This window comes from Mustela putorius, unplaced genomic scaffold, assembly GCF_011764305.1.
Source record: "Mustela putorius furo isolate JIRA1106 unplaced genomic scaffold, ASM1176430v1.1 tig00003949_pilon_pilon_pilon, whole genome shotgun sequence".
NCBI lineage: Eukaryota > Metazoa > Chordata > Mammalia > Carnivora > Mustelidae > Mustela > Mustela putorius.
The window spans coordinates 264,943-292,443 of NW_025422093.1; the positions used below are offsets into that span (position 1 = coordinate 264,943).

Consider the following 27,501-nt stretch of genomic DNA (forward strand, 5'->3'; position numbering starts at 1 on the left):
CATGCAAAAGCTACATTCATTCTTTAAGGTATTTTAATGAAAAGAAGAAAAGGTATTCTATTCTGGTTGAAGAACTGATTGTATCCTGGAGGGCTTATTTTCCAAGAGGGGCTGCTGATAGAGATAGAATTATTTTCTTTTTGGAGGCCTCCCTTCTGTGCCTCTGATGTTCTAGCTAGCTCCTAACATAGGGCTCCACATCAAGGAGCTTCTGGGTATATGTAGTTGAGTGACTTTGTCTGGGGCCAGAGACACACTTTTGATTACCTCAGGATGATTGCTACAACTGCCGTGATTTATTCTGTCTCTTTTGTCCTTTTTTTTTTTTTTTCCAGCTCCTTTACCCTTAACCTTTGTTTGCTTGCAAGAGGAATGTGAGCCAAAATTTTAAACTTTGAAAAGTATAAAGAAAGGAAACAAGTAAATAGGGAAGGAGAATAAATACTGAACAAGACTGGGCAAGGTTACAAGAAGGAATTACTGTGAAAACCTGGAAGGGGGCCAGGATGCAAAACGCAGTAGCTGTGTAGTTTACAGGAACTATTTAGTGTTCAGCATGCTTCAGTGATCACCCAGAGAAAGCCGGTTTTCTCCGGTTTTGTCTGCTGTCCTATAGTTAGCTATGGAAACTTGACATAGGTGATCTGTATTTTTTCTCAGCCAACTGATATAAATATAGGGATTGTGGGGCCTCTGCCTATCAAATCTGACACGATTTGAATTGCTAGGACAAGGACCTCTTGTGGCCAGAGTGGGAAATACTTCAACTGAGAAAAAAAAAACTGGGAGGTTACATTTTTATGAGGCAATTAAAACAAAACAAAACAAAACAAAATAGGGCTCTTTAGAATTACATTTCAGATATTTAATTGTTTTGATAACACCAGATACTGTAATTGCATCTGTATTTTATCTATGAGAAGTTTAATATAATTTGAAACACTTCAGATTTTATCCATTTAATTCACCTATCCCCTGAATACAGAAAGAATAGGGGTTTTCATTTTCATTTTGCAGATGGAAAAGAGAAGTTCAGAGCAGGTAAGTAACTTATTTGTGGTTTTACAGTGGGGGCAGAGTGACTTATAATAGAATGTGGATATTTTATCTTGGGTTCAGTTCAACAGTCTGGGTTTGGAAAACATTCATTATTAAAGCTCTAAAACAAAAACTTCTATTTTGCAAGTGTCAAGTGAATTCTTTATTCAAGAAAAGATGGATTGGGAGACATAAAACTTACTCTTTGTTTTCAGTGTGAAAAGAGGCTATTCCTAGATTCTCCAGGGGGAAAAAAGCTGCTTTAAAAAAAAAAATTTGGGAGGACAGTATGTTAGCAACTAAGAATCTTTAGATAAATGTAATGCCAATTACGTACAATTTAAAGGAAGCTACATAAAAATACAGTTATTTGCAAATTTTTCTAGGAATCATATAAAATTAAGCCCCTTTCATTGTTGATTCTCTCTGACAGTCCCCAGACCCAGCCTTTTCTGTCGTTTCCCTAATACTTGTTCTAAGAGTGCCTGTGGAGCTAATACACAAATGCTTCCTTTTTATTTTTATTTTTTTATTTTTAATTTCTTTTTATTTTGAATTCAGCTTTTTAAGAATAAGAATGCTTAAACTCAAATGAGTAGTTCTTTTATTTATTTATTAAGTATATAATTAGAAAAGTTTCAATTCCAGTATAGTTAACATACAATGGAGTAGTTCTTTTTTAAGGGACAGTTACCACCTGTTGTTTTAGAAGCTGTTGGAAGAAAGTTGCAGAAGTGGTAATGTGAAGGAAATGTGTAAGTTCAGGTGAGGAGTCAAGGAACTGATGAAATGATAAAGCATAAGTGAGATTTGTTCTGGTGAATGATAGGGTTTGAGGAAAAGGATATAAAAAAAAGGGAAGAGGAACTATAAAAAGAATAGCCACAGAAATAAGAAATTTTGTTGGAGAAGACTTTTTTGGTAACTTTAACAATGGTTTCACCTATGGAGCATTTGGTAAATCTTCACTGTACACACCTTACTAATAATTATGTGGTTTTAGTGTGATACCTGGGGCAGGTGTATCTTGCAACAGGCAAGATTTCAGAAGAAAACCACTATCTCAGATGTGACACATCATCCTATGGTATTGAAGACACTGAATTTTACATAATTGATCTTTTGATGTGTGGATTTCCTGGACTCCCGTTATTCCTGCTTTATCATTTTTTTTTCACTCTCCATAATTCTAGCCATCAGCTTTAATTAGATGTAAAGAGGTCCTTATTTTGGAAAGGGACTAGAGAAATGCAAATCTAACTTATTCAGAGCTTCCTGACAGCTATGTTTGTAGATCTCTAGGCAAAGTATGTGTCTGGCCTTTTTCAACGAAGTATTTTCAGTAACAAGTTGTCAGTGAGGTCAGTGACTAGCAGTTCAGGATTAGATACCACCCACCCTGGTTTGTAACCTCCCCTTTCTTTCTTATCCTGGGTGAATGACGCTCAGCTAAAGTGACTGCCCCACTGCCACTGCCTCTTAATTTGGTACTCTGTAACTCTGACTAAGAAGCCGTCTTCTTCTTTTTATCCACCCCCCCAAAACTCTTTTTTGGAAAATTCCCTACAAGAGCCGATTTTTTTTTTTTTTAAACATTTACTTTATAGAAAGCAACAGAAAGGTAAGAGTCAAGTTCGTAAAGAGAAGAGCTGGACTTCAGTACGTTCTTGTTTCTTCGTTGAATTGCTCTGCCTTAGTTATATATTGTAGGCTTAAAATGTGGGGTTTCCTTCTGATTAAAGTACATTACATTGTTATATAAAATGGGAATGTTTTGAGTAGTTATGATGAGAAATGTAGGCTTTCAGGCTAATTTTAAAGTTATAAATAACTTTCAAACTAGTGCCAGGGGAAGCTAGTAGCCAAGGTCGTGCTTTGCATTCAGAGAGTTTCTGGCTATAAAAAGCCGATTGCAGTACTGTGCAGGAAAAGATAAGATATGGCCTGGATGCTTGTGCTTTGGCATGGGGCTGGGGCAGTAGGAAGCAAAGATAGAAAATCTTTGAAGGGATTTTTACTTTCAACCGGAAGCTTGTTCACAGTAAATGGAAGATTTTTCAAATGAGACCGTGGCAAAACAGTAATTCCTGAATTTAATATTTGTCTCATGTACTTGTTTTATAATGGGCAGTAGCATTAAGAGGTTGAGTTCTCTCAGAACTGTTTCACCACCATTTATAATCAAATAAAAATCACATTGTGTAGGATGTAATCATCAATAATGTAAAGAAAAGGTCACTGTTTGATGGAGTCTTAGTGGTTGGATAGTTGCTTTCAGTTGTGCTGAGGATAGAACTAGAAGGAATAAGTTCAAATAGAAACCAGAAGAGATTGTTTAGGCATCAGGAAAGTCATTGATTGTGCAGGTTTTGAGTCACGGTTATACGACACTAAGAAAGCCTGTTACAGTGTCTTTGAAGATACATGAAATCCAGTGATGTGCTCAGAACATACAAGTATGAAAAATAAGATTTCAGATTAGCTCGGCTTCTGGGTTTGTTTCATTATTTAGACAGAACGAAAGCTTAACCTATGAGAATAGTTATGATTTGGGGATGTGGATTATTAACAGTTAAATTTGAATGGCATATTTGGATGTGCTATTAAAATTTCAGTATCCACTATAAAAAATGACCTCAGTATTAGCAAAGGTAATTAGCAAAGTATTAGCAAATGCTCAGTAGTAGCAAATTTATTAAATGGATACACCCAAAATACAGACCGTATAGACATAGCTTTTTTGTTACCCTCCAACAGATAGTCTGTATCTTCCTTCTTTTTTGAGTAAAATTTTGGGATTTTATAGGAAAACTTATTTTCTTTTCATCATAAAAATAATATGAGCGTGGAAAATTGGAGGAACTCTAGGAATTATAGGAATTTTGAAAGTACAGAAAAAAAATTGCCTGTAATCTCATTGATGTATTTCCTTTTAGTCTTTTTTCTCTACATGGCTTTAAAATGAATTGCAGTAGTACTGTAGATAAAATTTGGGACCTTGCTTTTGTATTTAATATTATACCAAAACATTTTCCATGTATATTCCCTATTTTATATAGATGTTATTTTAAATTGCTGTGTAACATTTTTCCAAGTTAATGGATATAATTTTTTAGTTATCATTGAATACCCAAGTGCTATGGTAAATATCTTTGTGTGTGTATTTATTTTATTTTATTTTTTAAATTTTTATTTATTTATTTTTAGATTTTTATTTATTTATTTGACAGACAGAGATCACAAGTAGGCAGAGAGGCAGGCAGTGAGAGAGGAGGAAGCAGGCTCCCTGCTGAGCAGAGAGCCCGATGTGGGGCTCGATCCCAGGACCCGGGGATCATGACCTGAGCCGAAGGCAGAGGCTTTAACCCACTGAGCCACCCAGGCACCCCATGTGTGTGTATTTATTTTAAAGATCATTTCTTTAAGCTGTATTTGATTTTTTTAAAATTTTATTTAAGTATAGTTGACACACAATGTTACATGAGTTTTGGGCGTACAACATAGTGATTCAACATTTCTATATGTTATGTTACGCTCACCACAAGTCTAGTTGTCAAAATACCATGCTATTATATCATCTATTATATTCCCTGTGCTGTGCCTTTTATTCCATGACTTACTCATTTCATAAATGGAAGCCTATATCTCTTACTCCTTTTGCCCATTTTCCCCCAACCTGCCCCAGCAACCATCAGTTTGTTCTCTGTATTTAGTGGTCTGATTCTTCAAGCTATATTCTTAAATGTGAACTCAGATTAAAGGGCATTTGAGTTGAATACAAAGGTTGTGATTTTTAAGAAGATGGTTTTTTACTGTTTTTAAGTCATTGTAAAATTCTTTGTCTACCAAATGATAAATTTATTGAATGTCTCTGATCTGTAAAATCGTTATCAGGTATGTAGATTGCAATATACTAAGTGTTTGGAAGGACAGAATCCCCTGTTTACAGAATTTCAATTTACCAACTTTACAGATATCAACAAAGCTACATGTGAGGAAAATGCTTCAGTTCTGTCTGAAACCAACAGATACTGTTATTGACCATGTTGTTTTGGACTTTAGAACAGTAGAATTTATAAATGACTTCTGTTAAAGGACCATCTATACATGATTCTGATTTATATGAATTTTATGATCCAGCTGTGACAAAGAAATAGAATTAAGGATAAATACTTCAGTTATAATAAATGTTTGGAGAAATTAGAAGTATTTAGAGAAAATGTATAGATAGCACAGTGAAAGAAAAACTAATAGAGGGCACATACAAGAGCAGAAATTCAGTACTGGGTTTTTCTACTTAGGGAAACATGAGAATGGAATAGGGCATTCTAGAGCTGGAGTCAGGGAAGAGATGAAGTTTTAATTTGTTATTGTTGAATTTGGGAGTTATGGTTGTAGAAATAGACTATACTGAAGACAAAAAGCTAAGGAATTGGAGGTCAGTAAAACTATTTGATTTTTTGGAGGGAGTGGCTGTCCAGAGAAATCAAATTAGAGAGAGTAGAGAGATTATTTGGTGGGAGGGGAGGGGAGGTATAGGGTTGTGAATTCTTAAAGAATATGTTTTGTCTGTATTAAAAGTTTTTTTTTTTTTAATTGTGAAGTTTTCTTTTTCTGTGATATTTAGAGGAAGACCAAAGCTATGGAAGGATGTGAGTTTCCTTCTCTAATTCCTATGAACCTCTGTTGGTGTGTTGTTACTCTTGCTTTGGGATAGAAGGGATTAAGATTTGAGAAGTTGGCAGTTCAGTCTTGCCTGGAGAGAAATTTAGGTACTTTGTAATGAAGACTTAGAAAATAGTGTTTGCTTATGGATCGTTGGCTCTTGGAAATGTTAGTCTAGAGATTCAAAAAGTGTGATTTTCAGATTTTTGTTCAGATACTAGATTTTAAGTGATATGGTACCGTGGGGCAGAACTCCTGAGTTTAGTCAAGTTGCAGATCTAATGGAAAGTGACAGATACTTGAGATTACAGAATTTTTGAAAGTGAACAGGACTATTAGCTATTGCACATGATTTTCCCATATGTAATTACTGTTTTTAACAATGTTATTGGTGCCTGGGACACAGCCAATTTAATCTGCTACCAATTTAATCACTAGCTTCCATGGTTTGAGAAATTGTTTTGAATTCCTATGTGCCAAATTGTAATTTAGGTCAAATTTATTTGGCACCCCCTCCTCCCTCCTGGACCTCTTTTTCCCGTCTTCATTCTCCCAGCCAATATACTTGGGCTGCTTCAGGTCCCTCCATCAGTGGGGAAATAGATTTGATGGAGAAGGCAATGTTGAGTGCAAGGAAAGTTCCTCATTTAGTGGAACTCAAGCATTTCAGCTCTACATTAGCTGTATTCAACATATGATCATCAGTTCTCAGTCTGTTACTGGTCCATGAAAGGAGAAGTTTCTAATGGAATGTAAGTAATCTATGCTCTTTGACTTTGTAGCAAGACTTTTTAGATGAAGGAAATAGTCATTCATTTACATCCTTGCAAGCTCCTTATATCATTGCAGACTTGTGCTTTGAGTAGCATTGCTTAAATTACACTGTACAACATTTGTCTCCTCAGTCTATGCATTTGGCATAAAGAATTGGGATGGGGGTGTACAATTAAATAGATGATAAATGAATTACCAGGTCTCAATTGATAAGGTTTCTGGTATTAATGCAAAGTGGCCCTGGGTTAGTTCACTGAGAACCCTCAGAGTGATTGAGGCAGGGTTGCTGAAAGTACTATGTGGAGTCTTCTCTGATATTGGCTTTGGAAGTAATTAACTCACTCATTTTAGATGACTTGAGTAGCAGACATTATTCTTAGTGCTAGGGATAGATACTCCTGAATCCAATAAAGGCTCTGACCTCTAACGTGTGTTTGTTTGTGGCTGGGGATGAAGGGAGAGTAGGAAATAAAACCAATTTCTCAGTGATTCTCCAGGAGAGGTATCAGTGTCCGTCTTATTCTAGGGCTGGGGGTCATAGGTCATATTTCCATGGGGGTTTGCAAGATTGATTCACTTTTCGATTAGACCCAGCAATTCTTTTTTCTCTAGCATGAGGAAACAAAGGAATACTAGTTCTCAGAATCAAATAACCTGTGATGGGCACTGTTGGTTGCCTATGCAATATCCATACATTATGCTCTTCTTGCTGGTTTACAGAATCCCAATTTAGGTCAAGATAAAAAGGCATAATGTTGTACATATTGACCTGCCCTTTCCCCCCACTTAGGGCAGTTCTATTTAGTTAATACAGATGCATAGTAATTCATGTAGACCTGTCTCATTCTTTTCAACCTCATAGTATTTTATATGGATGTAGCATAATTCATTTAGTCCATTGTGTATTGATAGATGTTGTTTTTAGTAGTTTTTGTTTTTTCGTGTTGCTATGTTGTGTGGAATATCCTTGTTCTTATATCTTTTTTTTTTTTTAAAGATTTTTATTTATTTATTTGACAGAGAGAGATCACAAGTAGGCAGAGAGGCAGGCAGAGAGAGAGAGGGGAGGAAGCAAGTTCTCTGCTTAGCAGGGAGCCTGATGCAGGACTCGATCCCAGGACCCTGAGATCATGACCTGAGCCGAAGGCAGCCGCTTAACCCACTGAGCCAACCAGGCGCCCATTGTTCTTATATCTTGATGTACTTTTATGAGTGTATATTTAGGATAATCTCTTGGAAGTAGAATTACTGGGTCTAAAGAAATGCTTTACTATTTATTTAAAAATTTTTATTTAAGTTCTAGTTAGTTAACATAAAGTATAATAGTTTCAGGAGTAGAATTCAGTGATTCATCACTTACATACAATATCTAGTACCTTATAACACATGCCCTCCTTTTTTGAAAAAAAAATTATTTACTTATTTGATAGAGAGAGAGAGTGAGCACAAGTAGGGGAGCAGCAGGGGGAGAGGGAGAAGCAGGCTTCCTGCAGGGAGCCCAATGTAGGGCTTGATCCCAGGTCCCAGGTGACCTGAGCTGAAGGCAGATGTACCCAACAAGTACCCTCTTTAATACCCATTACCCATCTAGCCTGTCCCTGCCCACTTCCCTCCATCCACCCTCACTTTGTTCTCTGCTGTTAGGAGTCTCTTATGGTTTGCTTCCTCTCTGTCTCTTTTTTACACCTTCCCATATGTTCATTTGTTTTGTTTCTTAAATTCCACATATGAATGAAATCATATGGCGTTTGTCTTTTTCTGACTGACCTATTTCACTTAGCGTAATACATTTCACTTAGCGTAATACATGTTGTTGCACATGGCAAGATACCATTCTTTTTGATGACTGATTAATATTGTGTGTGTGTGTATGTATACACATACCACTTCTTCTTTATCCATTCATCAGTCGATGGGCACTTGGGCTCTTTCCATAGTTTGGCTACTGCTGATAATGCTGCTATAAACATCGGGGTGCGTGTACCCCTTTGAATCTGTATTTTTGTATCCTTTGGGTAAATACCTAGTAGTACAAATCCTGGGGTAGGGTAGTTCTATATTTAACTTTTTGAGGAACCTCGATACTGCTTTCTAGAGTGGGTGCACAAGTTTGGAAATGCTCACTTTAAAATTTAAGTATTATCTTTAATTGGAAAAATCAGAGGGTTAAGAGTATGCAGAATATAAAATTTGACAGCTATTTTCATATATCTCTTCAAGAAATTTGTATCAGTTTACATCCCCACTAGCTGTATGCTGAGAGCTTATGTGCCCAATGCTAACCAGTGCTGATGATACTCCTTCAAAAATTTCACTTTTGACAGTCTGATAGGTAAAAGTGATATACCTTGTTCTTTGGATTTGCATTTAACTAGTTATGAGGAAGGTTGAGCAATTTTTAAATAATTATTTAGCCCATTTTAAAATTTCTTTTTATATAAATTGCCTTTTTATATTCTTTGTCCATTTTTTCTTTTTCTTTCTCCATGGTAAATTAAACACATTAATTTTTTGTCTTTTTACTATGTTGTAAGTATTTCCCCCCAATTTGTTGTTTAGTTTTTGACTTCTATGTTTTATTTTTAAATAATGCAGAAAATAAAATATTTTTGTACTCAAAATTTTAAACTTCTTTTTTATGACTTCTGGGTTTTGTATTTCCTTTAAATGACTTTTTGCTTCAAATAGTATGCAAAAATGTGTTATAGATAATTTCACTTATACTTTCAGAATTTTAGTCTTTGCTACATCTGGAGTTGATTTTGAGCAAAGGAGTGAGTCTGGGAGTCAGTTTTTTTTTTTTTAAAGATTTATTTATTTATTTGACAGACAGAGATCACAAGGAGGCAGAGAGGCAGGCAGAGAGAGAGGGGGAAGCAGGCTCCCTGCTGAGCAGAGAGCCTGATGCGGGGCTTGATCCCAGGACCCTGGGATCGTGACCTGAGCTGAAGGCAGAGGCTTTAACCCACTGAGCCACCCAGGCGCCCCTGGGAGTCAGTTTTATGTTAATTTTTCATCCAAATGTTTATTCATTTGAGCCAGTATGATTTATATGAATAACTCTTTTTCCTGCCGATTTAAAATGTCATCTTTATCATAAGCTAAATTTATATTTAGTCTGTTTCCCAACTCTCTCTTCTGTTGCAGTAATATTTGTATCTAATTTTTATTTATTTGTTTACTCATTTATTTATTTTTATTAACATATAATGTATTTTTTGTTTCAGGGGTGCAGGCCTGTGATACATCAGTCTTACACAATTCACAGCACTCACCCTAGCACATTCTCATTTTTAATCCAATCCATACTTTTTTTTTAAAGATTTTATTTATTTGAGAGAGAAAGAGTGAGCGAGTGTGTGTGAGCGCATGACTGGGAGGGTCAGAGGGAGAGGGAAAAGCCGACACCCCGCTGAGCAGAGAGCCAATGCAGGACTCTATCCCAGATTCCTGGGACCATGTGACTTGAGCCAAAGGCAGACCCTTAACTAACTGAGCCATGCAGGTGCCCTCCAATCCCTACTTTCTAAATAACTTCATTTTATGACATGTTTTAATACCTGGAAGGATTAATCCTTCTTTGCCTCTTTTCTGCCCCATTAGGATTTTCCTAGATATGATCACATAATGTTAATTTCTAGATGAGTTTTTGTATAATATTTTATCTGGTGGTTGGGACACAGCTACATGCAGATGGGCTTTTAAGACCCAGATCTCTAGGCTGGCTATATTGGATTTGGTTCTTTGGCCAGATGTGTTCAGGTCAGAATTGTACCACTGTCCAGCTTGCATGCTTAAAATTTGTTGTTGTCGTTGTTTTATAAAAATGAACTTTTAAACTGAATAAGTTATATTTGCACATCTATTTTAATTTTTAATTTTAACAAAGGGTGCTTTGGCTACAGTTCTTTATTGCAACCACCAGTCTACAGAGTTTCATAAATGACATTAGATTTTTCATAGACTCCAGGAGACTCCGGGAAACAGCCAAAGACGATGTGGCGGGAAAATGTCCAGCTGTATCTGAGAGACAGTCCTGGAGATGTGTTAGCTTCCCTCATTCTGGATTCTTGGGCTGGACACTAGAAGCTCCCCTCACAGTTTTCCCAGAAGTTATCTGATGCCTGCAACCTTTTATAATCTCACCCAAGCTGTATTTAGTTTTTGAAATCTAGAGGCGTGAAGCTGGGCCAGAGCTGGAAGGGTTGTTTGCACACCTATTACATCTGCCACAAAGGGTTGTACGATGAAAATAAATTTTCCTCCTGTCCTGACCCCAAAAACTGCTACCAGTTTCAGGTACAAATTAAAAAAAAATTAATGTATCATTCTGTATCAGGACACATACATTTATTTCACTCTTTATTATAACTGCTGCTTGGTTGAATTTAACCAATTTATTGCCCCACACTATACTGGAATATTTTAATGTTGCTGTGTATTGGTGAGGACTCATATAACTCAGTAAATAAAGCCATACAAATTGTTAAAATATGAAATACTTTTGTATCCCTTCTCCTCACTACTAGTAGTCTTCCTCTACTTGGCCTCTTGCCTGGTACCTTTCTTAGACCCATCAATTAAAGGGTAAGCATTTGGCACAAAAGGGGCCTTCTAAGACTCCTCTCCAGGCTAAACTCTGGTTGGAGCCTGAGCCATGCTGGTGGTTAAATCTTTTTAGTATCTTTCCACTGCTAGGCAAATGACATCCATTTGGATTTTGTATATCTCCTAAGGCTTTTCCTGACCCTTTTGGTCACAGTTAAAGTCATACCAATGTAAGAATATATGACAATTTATTTAACAAGTCCCTAACTGATGCACATTTAGGTTGTTTTAACATTTTGATTAACACAAACAACACTGCAATCCTTGACATGCATCTTCACATACATGTGTTCAGATTCCTAAAAGTGGCATTGCTTTGTCTTTTAGACAAATATAAAATTTTACACATATTGGCAGAATGCCTTCAATAGAGATTTTACCAATACACACTGAGACCAGCAGTGTATGAGACAGCTTATATTTTTCTTGTGAAAGATTTCCTAAGAGATTTTAAAAAGTTTTAATGAAACTAATACACCTTTTTAAGCAATGATATAAAAAAAGAGAAGAAAATTAAACCTCATTGGTATGAGTAGCTCTTAATGAAACGATACCAAGATATCATTAGATCATTGTCATCTTCTAATTAATAAAATTTTGATACTGTGTTAAAATTTCTTGGGGACCAACATCAAATTTACAGGTTTTAATTTTTAGAGCCTACCTTTCCAATATATGGGGCAACATCCATCAGTTCTCAATGCCGTGATTACTCAAAGATACAAACAATAATTCTGTGATGATATGTACAAATTTTTCACTACTCTGTAATATAGTAGTTCTCAACCCAGGGTACTTTTGCTCCCCAGGGGACATTTGGCAATGTCTGGAGACATTTTTGATTCTCACAACTGGGAGGCTGGTGCTATTGGTGTTTTGTGGGTAGAGGCCAGGGATGCTGCTAAACATCCTACAACTCACATGACAGCCCCCACAACAAAGAATTATCCAGCCTAAAGTATCAGTAGTGCTGAGAGTGAGAAACCCTGTTGCAATAGACTACACCTGGAAATGGACATTGATCTAAACAGTTAAATATTCTTTCATTGTCTTTTGTTCATTAATTTATTCTCAAGACTCTTGGCACAGTCTTTTTGTTGTAAAGAGCATTCTCCATGGCAGACAGGTTGAAAGCAAAGGCAAAATATTGTAATCTTCCTTCCTCTCTGTTGTTTGTCAGTATCATGAACTCCGCCTGAGAGTGGGGCCAGCAGTTGTACATTTCTTGTCCTTCTTTCTCAAACGCAACCTTAAGTTTTTACATTGTTTTGAGTGTTTTTCATAAGGCTTTGCTTATCTTAGGTTTAGTCAGTAAAAGCCAATACTGCCCTGATGTGTTCATTCTTCCCATTCCCTTCTTCCTTCTTTTGTATGTCCTTTGAAGATCTCAGCTCTTTAGAAAGCTCCTTGTACACCACCTTGAGTCATATTTGCGGATGTTCTTTCCCATATTTTCCTCATGGGATTGTTGTAGTGGTCTTTATTTTTTGACCTACCTTTCATTTTAGAATCTCTGGCTCTGGAACATGCTTATATTTTCTCTGAACTGCTCAATAATCTAAGATACTTGTCTTACTTTGCCTTGTGTTTTCTTCCTTGACTGCTGCGAACTCTAAGGTGATCTGTTCAGTTTTCCCCAAGGTTCCTGTCGCTTTCACTTCACTCACATATTTCTCTTTGTTGATAAGAATTAAGTCCAGGGGAGCAGTTCTATTCCTTGGTTCTTTTGCTCTTTGGATGTGGAATTGGCTGATAGAGAGGCAGCCAATAAAGGAGAAGAGTCGTTTCTCCAGTTGAGACTTTTAAATTAATTTTTTTTTTTGGTTTTGCTGATTTTTAAATTTTTTTAAATCTTTGCTAGGTCTCTTGATTTTGACCTCTCACTTCAGTTTTCTTTTTCATTTTACTTGGTCTCTCTGTCACTTCTGTCCTAGAATTTGTGTGTTAGGGTATTTCACTGAGAGCACTGTGTAGATGTAGTCTAAATTTTCTGTTGAGGATGATTTCCCTTGGTATCTTTAAGATATTGTCTTACTCTTATGCTATATAGACTTTTGATTTTGGATTTTTTTCTGTCTGCTTGTTTTTAAAAGATGAGATTTTGTGGTGTTTATCATAAGTGAGCTATGTATATCCTCTTTGAGCTTAATCACTATCAACTTTGAATTACAGAATTTCTTAAATTTTAAATCTCTTCTCTCTTAAATCTCAGTATATTTCTGGATTACAGAGGATACATACCCACTGGGGCAGCTATTCTCTTATTCATATTATTTGATCCTTTACTGGATCAAATATGGATCAAGTGGGGGGTGAATTTAACCCTAAATAATTGAAAGCAATTTGGATTTATTTTTCTAAGAGAGATGCATAAAACCTAATCTCTAGAATACCCTTCTGCCATTGTTTTTCTTGTGTCTGTTGCCCTCCTTTTGGGCTCTCATATCTCAGGGCACAATATATGTACTCTTCCTTTCTCTCCTTATATCCCATATTGCATTTCTGGGAACAAAGATCTTCCAGCAGAGTATATTTAGAAATGTATTGCTGGGAGGTGACCAGGAAACACACCTGGTTATCTAAAAAGCGGCTCCTTTCTTTGCAGTAATGGGGTGAGAACTGGTGTTTTGGTTGGTTCTGTCAGCCTTAGTTCTCTGATAGGATGTCAGGATATGAGGGCCTGGCTCTGTGGTTGCTTTAAGTTTATGTACAAGGGAGTTTTAGTTGTCCCTCCCCCCAATTTATCCCATTCATGAAATATAGAAAATAAGATTGGCCAGATTTAGCAAAATACAAGATACAGAGGTTTGAATTTCAGATAAACAAGCAATAGTTTTTTAAAGTATAAATATGTCCCAAATGTTGCATAGGGCATGCTTATGCTGGAAAATTATTCATTATTTCTCTGAAATTCAAAGTTAACTGGAAATTTTGTATTTTATATAGCAGCCATAAGGTGCCCCCCAGTGTTTTTAAATCATTGTGAGATACTTATCCTTTGGTTTCTCAGGTACTGGTGTAGGAGAGTCTTTTTCTGATTTGATAAAGGTTATCCTTTCCAGTCTTCCTTCACCTGAAAGGCTGGTCAAGACTGGGAGGAGTGGAAGAAACTTGTAGAGTCTGGGGGCCTTCAGAGAGGAAAAGAATGAAGACCTGGACTTCTTTCTTTTACAATGTGTTTATACTAGAAACTTTTTAATGCATTGAACTGGTCCTGGATAAGAAAGAACCTAATAAGAAAGAACATCAGAGACCTTAAGCTAGAATCCTTTTTATGGCCTGCGTTACCTGGTGGGAGAAGCTGTTTGGGCTTGTGAGTGATTGGAGGCAGAAGGAGGCAGAAGGCCCTCCTGACGGAACGACCATGTTTAGTGAACTGAGGCTGTAAGTGTGGATGTCACGCCATACCTCTGAGGGAGCAAGCTTGTTCTTTCTTGAAGAACCACTGGGGGACAATGTCGGTAATTGTAGCAGCAAAAGCAAGAGTGCAGCAGGCAAAAAGGTCACACTGGACTTCGGGGGATCAGTTTTCATCAGTAAACTGTGTGCTGGGAGCAGAACACTGGCAGCCTTCAACAGGGCCCACTTGAGAATCATATTCTCTAATTTTCTGTCTCTGAGGCATGGGGGTCAAGAGGGCCCTGGAGTTCTTGAACAATTTGAGGGATAAGAGAGTTACCCTTTCAGTCGGACAAATGGGAAGTAGTTTTAGTTTGTACTTTTCCACTTGACCTTCTTGTATTTTTGTTGTTGCCATGGGAAGAACATGCTCCTGGTAGCTCACTTGTCTAAGAAGGATGAGAAACATGTACAACAGATTTAGATTCCAAAACTGTATCTTGGAGTAAGCCCAGCCAGGCCCATCTTGGATTAGCCAACCTAACCACCTAAAAATGCACAAGAGAGAATAAACCTTTTGTGCCACTGAGTTTTAGGTGTTTCGTTATGTAGTATTATTATGGAAATAGCAACTCATAGACCATTAAACAAAAATGACTTAGTATAATGTTTTTAGAAATAATTATTTTTTAAGATTTCATGTATTTATTTGAGAGAGAGGATGAGCGTAAGAGAGCAGGAACAGGCAGAGGGAGAGGGGGAGGGAGAAGCAGACTACCCACTGAGCAGGGAGCCTGTTGCAGGGCTCAATCTCAGGACCCTGGAATCATGCCCTGAATTGAAGACAGATGCTTAACTGACTGAGCCACCCAGGCGCTCTGGATTTTATAAAGAATTATTTAAAAATTAATAAGGAAAAGAATAATAGAGAAATGGGTCAATGATAAGGGAAAAAGTAATTCACAGAAGAGAATATTAGAATGACCAATAGATAAATGAAAAGATATTTAGCTTGTTTCACTAGTTACTAGATAAATACAGATTAAAATAATGGTGTACCTTATCGTACCTATGAGATTGGTAAAAATTGATGTATAGTAATAACCTAGTATCTGTAAAGATGCAAAACAAATGGAACGTTAATATATAGATGGTAGGATCTTTATGGATACAAAGAGAGACATATTAAGCAGGGAGAGGATATTTTCAGGGATTATTACTGACAAAAGATTATATATAGAATGTATAGGGAATTCTTAGAAATCAGTGAGAAAAATAGGCCACCTAGGAGAAAAATGGATAAAAAGTACAAGTAAGCAGTTCAATGAATGGCTGTCTAGTCAACCCAAAATAGATCACCAGTCACATTGGTAATCAAAAATGCAATTAAGTTAAGACAACAATGAGGCCCACTTCGTACTTCCTGTGTTGGAAAAAGTTGAAATGTCCTGCAATATCTTGTGCTCAGGAGGAGATGGGAACATGTGAACAAACCCACATGTTCTGCTGGTCATGTTATTTTGGAGACCAATTTGGTAATATTTGTTGAAATTGACTATTCAAATGCGTTCTGACCCAGAAATTCTACTGCCAAATTGTATTAGTTTGCTAGGGCTGCCATTATAAAGTATCAAAGACTGGGTGGCTTAAACAATAGAAATTTGTTTTCTCATAGTCTAAAGGCCTAAAGGCCAAGATCAAGGTGCTGTTAAGTTTGGTTTCTCCTGAGGCCTCTCTTCTTGACTTATTCATGGCTACCTTTTTGCTGCATCTGCAACATGATTACCGCTTTTGGTGTCTGCGTCCTAATTTCTTCTTAAGGGACAGTGATCATATTGGATTAGGGCCCATTCTAATGGGTTTATTTTAACTTAATCACATCTTCAAAGGCCCTATTTCTATATATAGTTATATTCTAAAGAATAGGGAATTAGAATTACAAACATATAAATTGTGGGGAGGATGCAGTTCAGCCTGCAACAGAGTGTATATGTTAGAGGGACTCTTGCATATCTATAAAAAGAAGCATGTATGAAAGTGTTTATTTTAGTGTTGTTTCCCATGGCAAAGGGTTGGATACTACCTAAATGTTCTTGACTAGGGATATCGACAGATAAAATACTTTATAAATGCATCTGATAGGATGCTATAAATGGGAAAATAAACTAAATGAATTAAATTGATCGGGAACTAATTTTTCTCAAATAACAAATAGGTAAGAAGTTCAGAGCTGATGACATCAAGGACCTGTGCTCTTTCTATAGTTTTTCTCTGTCAGTTTTCCTCTTCAGCTTTGCAGTAACACTGCTTTATGTGCAGGCATCATACCAGAAATAGGAGAAGGAGGAGCTAAAGGTCATAACAACATTCTGATTCTTTTTTTTTTTTTAAGATTTTATATATTTATTTGACAGACAGAGATTACAAGTAGGCAGAGAGGCATTCAGAGAGAGGAGGAAGCAGGCTCCCTGCTGAGCAGAGAGCCCAATGCAGGGCTCTTTCCCAGGACCCTGGGATCATGACCTGAGCCGAAAGCAGAGGCTTTAACCCACTGAGCCACCCAGGCGCCCCTCTGATTCCCTTTTTATAGGGAAAGAGACATCTCAGCAGACATCTGCTGTCACCTTATTGGCCAGAATTTGTCACATGCCATTCTGAGTTGCAGAGAAGTCTGGGAAATCTGATGTCCTGCTTCCATTGCCATGAAGGGTAAGAGAGAGCTGAACTATATGTTGCTTGAACTAACCTATGGTGCTTACCGTATATATGCAATTAAATTAAAACAACTTAAATATATATTTGTATTTACTTATTTAGTTCAACATGATAGATCATGAAAACACAATGTTGGGGTAGGAGGAGACAGACAGAGAAAAACAAAGGTAGGGGGGAGAGAGAAATAGAAACAGAGATACAGAAACAGAAGGAGAAAGAGAGGAATTACAATACTGTTTATGTAAATCTGAAAAGCTGTTTATCATTGTAAAGATGTATATCAAAAGAGTTATGGAACGTTGACCAGAAGGGCATCCATTAACTAGTAAGGGGATGCCTATATGAGGGGAGGAGTGGAATGGAACTGAAGCAAGGGATATAGAATGTGACAATATGACAACAACAACAACAAAATAAAACAGGCTTTTCACAGACCCGTTCCATCAGTTGAACTTTATCTAAGGAGCATGATTGATATGTCAATCTAATTCTGTGCTTTCACGATCCATGACCCAGAAAAGGCAAGGATGGTTTGGGGCATGTGTGTGTGAGTTACTCTCTCTGTTGGGCATGGTTATTGTTTAGAGTTGAAGAAATGTGAATCATTATGCTTATGACTGAGTTTACTTTTTAATTTTTTAATTTATTATTTATTTTTATCTTTATTTTTATTTTTTTAAAGATTTTTTATTTATTTGTTTGACAGATAGAGATCACAGGTAGGCAGAGAGAGAGAGAGAGAGAGAGAGAGAGAGAAGGAGAGCCCGATGCGGGGCTCGATCCCAGGACCCTGGAACCATGACCTGAGCTGAAGGCAGAGGCCTTAACCCACTGAGCCACCCAGGCGCCCTGAGTTTACTTTTTTAAACCTTACTCTGTGATGAGCTTTATTCTACAATTGGAGGCCTGATGGGAATGATGTTATTGTTTAAGTTTAGTGAGTATAACAGGTATTTGGACAATTTGGAGATATTATGAGTTTTGCAAAATTGATTGTCTTTGTACATATATTTCTTTTGCTCTATAATGAAAGTTTAGTAGACTTGACTTTAGAGAGCCAATGAGGGACACAAGTTATATAAACATGGCCTTTTGATAGTGAAATCCATCATTCTCTAGTTTTCTGTTATTATCTTTGGAAGCAGAGTGGGAGAAAGGATTTCCTTCCCTTCGCTCTAATGCAGCCTCAGCGAGTGACTGGCTGTCTGCTCTGGAATGAAGCATGTTGGCATGATTCCATAAGTCTTATGTGGGAACAAGACTGGAGGTTTTCTATTTTTTACTTATTGTCATTCCTTTGCTTTTAGTTCACTATTCTGTCCTTTTACCATCCCGTATCTAATCCTCTAAATAAACATAGATCAGTTATTAATATATGTTAGTGTATCTTTCATTTTCTCTTTTAAGCATTTGTTAACACTTCGGAAGCAAATCTTAAGCACTTCAATTTTATGTTTCTTAATTACCTAATTATAAGTTATTGTCATGGATAGGGTAGATTACTTCCCTTGGTGAAAGGGATTCGATTTGCTAAATAAAAATGTGTGGACTTAATGACTCTTCCTCCATTTTTAAATCAAATAGGTAATTTGCTACCTCTTAGCACCCTTCAAAAATTCAGTGGCATTTGGTTTTGGAAAAGGAGAATTCTACAAAGAGAAAAGTATCTTTCCACATAGTAACAGTGATTAATTGGTGAATTATTTAGCACCGAACAGAGCACTCCATTAAATTCTATGGGTAATTTTTATAAGCAATTCTCCTTCATGGCCACTTTGTAGGTCACATTTCACAACATGGGAAAAACAGGGGAAAGGGATCAAAATAGACATGGGTAAGCAGAGTAAAGTTGAGCTTGAATTTGAACCCAGTTTTCACGTGTTTCTGCCTCTTCTTTTCATTTCTCTCCTTCTCTTCCTTTTTCTAGTGGGTACTTGTTTTGCAAAGTACTATCCTTGCCTGCCTTATCTTCCTCTCCTCTGAAACTTGGAAGAGCTCATTTAATCTCATGGTTTAGGGCGTAACATGGATGCGTAGTTACTGTATCTCTCTTTCTAGGCTTGATTTTCTCCTGAGCTTCAGGATTCTGCGTGTCAGCTGCCCATAGGACATTACCCATTTGCACATGCCTCTCAGACCTCAAACTCATCATATCTAATGTACGTCAGAGTCAGAGCTTGCTCACTGGTGTGAATATTATTTGTTATGAGAACACTGCAGTAGTTTAAAGAAATAGTAGGTAATGTTCAATATAAAATTAAGTATATTAAAAAAACACAAAAGTAAAATGAAATCTAAAAAGTATACTGAAAATCCAAATAGAACATAAATGTATGGAGGCATTTTTGCTAAAAGTAAGAAGGATTATTTTAAATTGTGTCTATTGACTGGTTATTCTGTGTCCCCTACCCCATGCATTGTTGTTTAAAAATTTTTTTAGCCACAAATAGAATAGAGACTAACAAGGCCATTAGACGTAGGTTCTTTTGATTCTGGGAAATCAAAAATTGCTGAATGAAACATACTTTAGGAGAGCCTGTGTTAGGTACCAAACTCACAGTTGGAAAGTAAAGTGGAATTAAATAGATGAAAACAAAAAAGTTATCTGTGTATTCTAAAATTGGATGTTTTTAGATTTTTTCGGATGAATTACTTGCAAAACTGACTTTTCAGTTTTCTTATGCAGGCATATCTTGTAAGTTAATTTGAGAAATAATTTGAAGTATCTCTTTATATAATAGGGAATGTATCAGTTCAGAAAATTAAAGATTCAAAATTTCCTGAAAGAATCCATAGCAATTAAGTGGTGTTATACTTTATTTCCAGGTGTAAAAGATGATTTTTACATGGTTACCATTTGTTATTATATGAGGAAAGAAAGGGACACATCTTGTTATTAAAAATGATTTTATAGAGCGTGGAACTGAATACTTGCTTTCAATATCACAAATAGGATTTTTTTTTATGGGAAAAGAAGCTATAATTTCCTATTTTGAATCACTATTGTGGAGAAGAATGATTATTTCTTTTCTCTCTGGAAAGTGTAATACTTAAGCATAAAGGATGTGTCATTAGTAGTAAGTCTGGGAGCGTGAAAAGAGAGATAGATCACTCTTCGAGTCTTTAGATATGTTTTATTTTTGTCAAGTTAATTTAGTAAACTTAATGTTTGTGATAATAGCTTCAGAGAAGCATAGAAAATTTTTATCTTCAGTCAAGATAAATTTGTGGTTGTTAATGATTTTGGCTATTGAGATGGTAAAATCTTTAAGAGTAAATCAGGCAAGTCAGTGTTCACACTTTTCCAAATTGAAGTTGTAAAATAAGGAATTTGTAGCTTGTATGAGGACTTTGTTAGCCATAACATTGTATGGTCATGAGAAATATAATAATGCTGTGAAAACAGGAACCCGTCTTGTAAAATTAACCTATAGCTCCTAACATATAATGGACAAATAGCAGATACCAAACCGAGCATTTGGAAAATATTAAACATTTTACAAATGTATATGTAATTTTTAAGAGGAATTATCCTGTATTATAGTGTAGTTCTATTTTCTTTTGCATTTGTTTTGGATTTTCTAATGGAACTTTTAATCTTTATGTAGAGTTTTTATTTCTTTGTTTCCTTTTTTTCCCCCCAGAAAAATCTAGGGTTGTAGAAAGTCATTTTGATCATTGAACCAAATTCTACTTCTTAGCCTTTCTTTCATTACCATGAGGATGCATCTGATTGAGCTGACTGAGGAAGAAAAAATAATAGACTTTGTCACAGATGAGAAGTTTTAAACATTAATATGGGCTCTGTGAAAGTCAAATTTATATGGGCAAAATCAAATGGGACTTTTTTTTGTAAACATTTTTTTAAAAACAATTTTATCCATTTATTTAAGAGAGAGAAAATGAGAGAGAGCAAGAAAGGGAGAAGGGTCAAAGGGAGAAGACTCTCCTTTGAGCAGGAAACCCCATTTGGGACTCTAGGATCATGACCTGAGTCCAAGGAAGCCGCCCAACCAACTGAGCCACCCAGGTACCCCTCAAATGGGACATTTCTGAACACATTTAATAAGGAAGTTTGAGATGGTATGTCCCAGTTTCTAGTTCAAGTATAAAAATAAATGTCCTTGGATGCAATACTTTGGTTTTTCAGGATCAAATGGTACCCTCTGCTGGCCAAATTAGGGATTACGTTTAAAAATGAGTAGCTTTTTTTAAAATAGGGTTGATTGCTATAGAAAAGATTGAGCAGTGCAGAGTATTGTGAAATAATATAGAAAAATTACATATGTGAAGACTGAAGCCAATGTATCACTTAAATAAATATTTTCTGAAGTGAAACTAATATGGAAATATCCATAATTGAAATTTCCTAAACTTTTGCTCTACTTTAAAAAATTTATTTATTTATTTCAGATTTTGTTTATTCATTTGAGAGAGAGAGAGAGAGAGAGAGAGAGAGAGACAGAATGAGAGAGAGAGAGTGAGCCAGAGCACAAGAAGGGGGAGTGGCAGGCAGAGGCAGAAGCAGGCTCCCCACTGAGCAAGGAGCTGGATGTGGGGTTCAATCCCAGGAGCTGGAGATCATGACCTGAACAGCAGGCAGATGCTTAACCATCTGAGCCACCCAGGCACCCCAATCTGCCTCTTTTTTTTTTTTTTTTTTTAAAGATTTTAGTTATTTGAAGGAGAGAGCAAAAGAGATAGAACAAGCAGGGAGATGGGCAGAAGAAGAAGGAGGGAGAAGCAGACTGCCTGCTGAGCAGGGAGTCCAAAACAGGGTTTGATCCCAGGACTCTGGGATCATGACCTGAGCTGCAGGCAGATGCTTAACTGACTGAGCCACCGACTAAGCCATATAGGCGCCCCTTTTGATCTATTTTTTAACCACAGAAGTAGGCTGCAGGGAAGTAACACAGCAGGGGACAAACTACATGGCTCTCCTATCCCTATTTTTGATAGCAACTGTGATATTTAATTTACTTTCATCAGTTAAGTTACTTTTTTAGGAGCGATTGGCAAATATCTAGAGTGGAGATAAGAGCTACTTTTCTCCAGGTACCCTGACTCAATTTCTGTTTAAAATAATTGGAATATTCTTAAGTAATTTAGAAGTTTGATAAGTTCAGGGAGGTATCATATAACACGCATGTTTTACACTTTTCTTTCAGTGTTTTAAATTTTTAAGGTTACTTTGGAATTTACAATGTTTGGGGAATATAATGCACACAGAAGTTATGTTTAAAAGCTGATACTGGACAATATAGCATTATTTCATGCAAATTTGGAAAATGCAGTTTTAAGTTTGATTCTCCTGTTTGATGTCACTCTTATAGGCATATTGCTTTAAGAGCACCCATCCCCCCTTTCTGCTTGAGCCACTGTGTCCTGTCAGTCATCCTGAAATACACTAGGGTGCTTGTCAGGCTGTTTGCTTACAGATGCATCATAAGCCAAATTGTGAGCCGTAATAGTGGCACTGAATTTCTAAGTACAAGAAATTGCTTAGACAATTGATTTAGTATCTGTATATGGGTAATACTCTGTCCTGCAGTAGGTGAGTGAAGTGTCCAACTTTTTAAGATCAAATTTTGCTGTGTAAGGCAAATCCTATAATTATAGATTATCTGTTGCTTCGTTAGATAGCTTTGGGGGAAGTAAAAGGACATTATTTCTATGAAATGGGATGAATAGAAGCTACTATGCTTGCATTTATTACTTTTATATTAATTTTTCTTTTAAGAACACTAAACTCTAAATGACTTTATGAAAGTTCCAATTTTATAAATGTCTACTTTTTTGAATAGATTAGTGGGCATTTCAGATTTAGATAAAAATATGATTCTTTTACACATTTTTTTCTTTCGCAACAACTCAGGCAGACTCAATTGAGCAGAGGCTCCGTTCTGCTATATGGAGTGTGTATTAGTGATTTTTTAAAATAGCACTAAAACAAATGCTCATGTGCCAGTGCCCAAGCTATAGTAGTGTTACATCAGAGCATTTAAAAATTCCTGCTGTGTAACCGAGCCATTACTATTTGAGTAATCATATATGCCAGGAACTGGAATCTTTACATTCTTTACACATTAAAGTTGTGTAGCAAGCAGATTCTTTATTTGTGCAAACAGTTTAATTTCTGTCACGGGCCTCTAAACTTAAATTGTGCATGGATGATTTTCCTGTATTTTTTGTATGCAGCCTTAAATATCTTCAAACAAAGCATTGATAAAAACAAAAAGGAAGGAACTTGGATTTTGATACTTCCGTGTTCAATATGGTAGAGAATAGTTAAGAGACAGCAAGGAGTTAAAAGTTTTAAGGCTTTATCTAATGTAAACAAGAAGAGATTGCTTTTGCAGATACATAGAATGATTATTTATTTATTTCTTCTCCTGGAAAGGATTTAAGGTGACTTACAAGGCTATATGAAACTCAAGATAGCACAAATTGAAAGTGGAGTGAAAGAAGAAAGGAAAACAAGCATAAGAATATAAAACAGAGTCAGGAATGAGGCAAAAAATGCAGTGGTTTTGACTGTGGTTTTATGATACTAGTGTATTACAGACAGATGGGAGAGAAAATTCGGGGTTACAGAAATCTTCCATGGGAATTTCATACAAACCAGTTGTCTTCCTTACTGCAGGTGGCAGTTCGGAGTGAGCAGAGCACGTTGGACAGTGAATATTAAATACACTTTAAATGTCACTTGTGTTTTGGTGGGAAAAAATTGGAGAACTGCTGCCTTTTTAACCCTTGCACTGATTTACGTGGGCTTGTATGACTCCACGTTTTCTAGGAGCAGAAAAAGATTGAGTCTGTCACTTAATTCAGAAGAAAGATTTAAGAGGTTTACTTTTTTAGAAACAATATTTTATCTAAATATGGTAAAATATTTACATATTAAAACAGACATGATCAAGACAATGTTTGAAGTAAAATATATTTGGCAGTTTTGTGTGAATCTATGAATCTTGTCCTAGTATTTTTTTAATAGTTTGTTGTAAATGAGATTAGCTACTTAAATCATTCCTTTTACTCTTTCAATTTAGTGATAAGTTTAACTTGAATTTCGACTTATGTTAGGTCAAAATTAATTGGATCGATCTAACTGAGAAATAAGTTGTTGATTAGTAGGAGGGAGTTAAGAGACAGGACTTTAATGTTCTTTGATCTTTAAATACTCAAAATGCAATACTGTGTTGGAGACTTTGGGCTCTGTACTGCACACCATACCAAACCCAGCTTGTGTAGTGAATAAAATAAGCTTGCAAACTCATTGCTTTCACCCAGGAGTATTGAAGAACAGAATTGTAGTAGTTAAAGCTTTGCCAAAGTATCTTTACTGATATACTCAGAAATCAAATTAACATGTGAATCATGGACAATCACTGGGTCCCCTTTTTAAAAATTCTGTTTTTAGAAATAAGATCAATAAAACATGATAATTTTGGAGCACTGGGTGTGGTGCATAAACAATGAATCTTGGAACACTGAAAAAAATAAAATAAAAAAAGATATAATTTTTTAAAGGGCAGTGAAAAAACAAAGAAAAATACTCAAAGCTTTTGTTTTTATAATTTTATAGTATAAACACATATGCAGGTTGAGTTAGAGTTCTTTCAAGAAAAAAATATGAATCGTACGCATAATACATCAGGTACATAGAATGACATTGAGGATAAACTGGAAACCAAAGAGGCTTGCAAGCTGCAAAGCAAATATTATTAGGAAGTTAAATAGGGTTGCCATGCCTGGGTGGCTCAGTTGGCTTGAGATTCTCTCTCCCTCTGCCTCTCCTGCTTGTTCTCTCACATAAACAAACAAACAGTTTTAAAATCAGGAAGTTACATAGGGTCAAGGCACCAAATAAACTGAATGATGTAAGAGAGAGGTCGGGAATATTCTGTAAATGTTAATCGTACAACTTCCTTTTGTGTGATTCTTTCACTTAGCATAATGCCTTTCACTTAGCATATTCATGTTGTTGCGTTTATCAGTAGTTTACTTTTTTCTTGCACAAAGTATGATGGGATGATTGTATTACAAGAGTGCTTATTTATTTGTTAATGGAAATTTGAGTTTTCAAGTTTTTGACTATTATGAATAAGGCCAAAATGAACATTTGTGTATTGGTCACTATGTGGACATATGCTTTCATATCTCTTGGGTAAATGTTTAAGGAGTGAAATTGCTAGGTCATATGGTGGGTATATGTTTAATTCTGTAGGAAACTATCAATTGTTGTTTTCAGTAGCAATGTATGAGCTTTCCATTTACTTCTCAACTTTGCTAGCTTGGGTATTGATAGTCTTTTTAATTTTAGTCATTCCAGTAGGTGTATAGTAGTATATATTGTAACTCTAATTTGCATTTCTCTAGTGACTACTGATATTGAGCATTTTTCATGTGCTTAATTACCATCTATATATCTTCTTTAATGAAGTGTCTTTTCAAATGTTTTGTCCATTTTAAGATATTGAATAGTTTTTCATGTAAATTATTGATTTCTAAGTATTCTTTATATTTTCTGGATAAAGGGCCTTTATCATATATGGGTTTTAAAAGTACTGTGACTCAGTCTGTGGCTTGCCTTTTCATTTTCTTTTTTTTTTTTTTTAAGATTTTTAAAAATTTATTTATTTGACAGACAGAGATCACAAGTAGGCAGAGAAGCAGGCAGAGAGAGAGGAGGAAGCAGGCTCCCCGCTGAGCAGAGAGCCCAATGTGGGGCTCGGTCCCAGGACCCTGGGATCATGACCTGAGCTGAAGGCAGAGGCTTTAACTCACTGAGCCGCTCAGGCGCCCCTCTCCTATGTTTTCTTTAAGAAGTTTGATAGCTTTGTCTTATCCCTAGCTCTGTGATCTATTTCAAGTAAATTTTTGCATCTGGTGTGAGAAAAGGTTTGAGATTCTTGTTTTATGTATGATGCCCAATTATTTCAGCACCATTTGTTGAAAAGAAACTTGAGCTACTTTGGCACTTTTGTTGAAAATAAATTGTCCATGTTAATATTATGTCTAATATATGAGGATTTAAGAAAATGTAATCATCTTATCATGCCCAATAAAATTAACAAATATTAGCATTATCAAGTAGAGACTGTCTAATTTTAACTGCTTAAAAATGTCTTTTTATAGTTGGATTTTGGAATCAGAATTCAGGATTGACATAATTTTGAGTGGCTGGTCCTAAGAGTTTTCCTTCTTTTCTATGTCATCTATGAGTTGAAGAAACCAAGTCATTTTGTCTTGGAGTATTTTTCATGTTCTGGATTTGGGTGATGGCAACCTTGTGATGTCACTTAACACATTCCTCCTTCCAGTAAGGTGGTAGTTAGACAAGTCTTGATTAGATTTAATTTTAACTCTTTTGGCAAGAATACTGTGTGGATGATGAGTACTTCCCATTGTGTCACGTCAGGAACCATAGAGTCTGAATTGTGTCACATTTGGTGACGTTAAATTTGATCAGCACGTTCAGGCTCTGTAAGTCTGATTCTCAAAGTTCCCTATTAATCATTCACTGAATGATTTTAACTTTTACTGATGATCATTTTCTAGATTGTTATTTTCTAAGGGGTTGTAAATGGTGATTTTTAGTGTTTTGTAATTCTTAATTAGTTTTATTGGTTGGGATTACTCTATAAAGAATTTTAGAATATTCTTCTAAGGTATAGTTCATGCCAGAAAATAAGGAAAATACTTGACTATTTCTCATTCTTTATTAGTTTTCAGAAAAATAGGATGGTGTCCTAGCAACTTTGAAAGGTAACCAGTGAGTTTTTGTTTTCTGAACTAATTTTTATGCATGTTTTATTGCAATCTTTATTTGCAATAGATAAAGTTCTTTATCTTTATTGCAATCTTTATTTGCAATGGATAAAGATTGCAAAAGATATTGCAATCTTTATTCTTTTGATGCTCAAATTTCCCATTTTTGGTCAGTGAGAATACCTTTAACTTGGGTCCTGAGCCTCTTGACAAATCCAAGTGGTTTTTATGTTTTAGGTAAGATGTTTTAGGCTGATTTTTTATATTTCCTGCCCCAGATCTTCAACCAGCATTTTCTTTGAGAAGCTTGGGTCCTTTTAGTGGGAAATAGTATTTAGGAAACACAATCTATGTACTGGGTTGCTGTTGCCACTCCCACTTCCTTTTTATTTTGTGAATGGAGCTAGGAAATTGGTATTTTTTAGGAGGAGAAAAATATATAATAAGATCATACTGCTAATTCCAGTTCAATATAAGATAACAGGATTTACATGTAAATTTTCTGATTTAATATTTGTATCTATTTTCCTTATGCTAGAATCTTATTTCCTAATAGCATGAATATAATTGCTTTATTATAATGTGTGTGAG

At 35.9% G+C, this 27,501-nt stretch overlaps 1 protein-coding gene across 3 annotated transcripts in view; it reads left to right on the forward strand.

Annotated features, from left to right (window-relative positions):
- The first annotated feature begins 2,483 nt into the window (after positions 1 to 2,483).
- CTNNA3 (catenin alpha 3) overlaps positions 2,484 to 27,501 on the forward strand; it is a 1,821,555-nt gene continuing 1,796,537 nt past the window's right edge. For 2 of the 3 annotated variants that reach the window (XM_045069885.1, XM_045069887.1), the window contains exon 1: positions 2,484 to 2,659. The gene's annotated coding sequence lies outside the window, so the exon portion shown is untranslated. Of the gene's footprint in view, positions 2,660 to 22,606; positions 22,694 to 27,501 lie in introns of those variants that run through there. The other variant, XM_045069886.1, reaches the window with a different exon arrangement.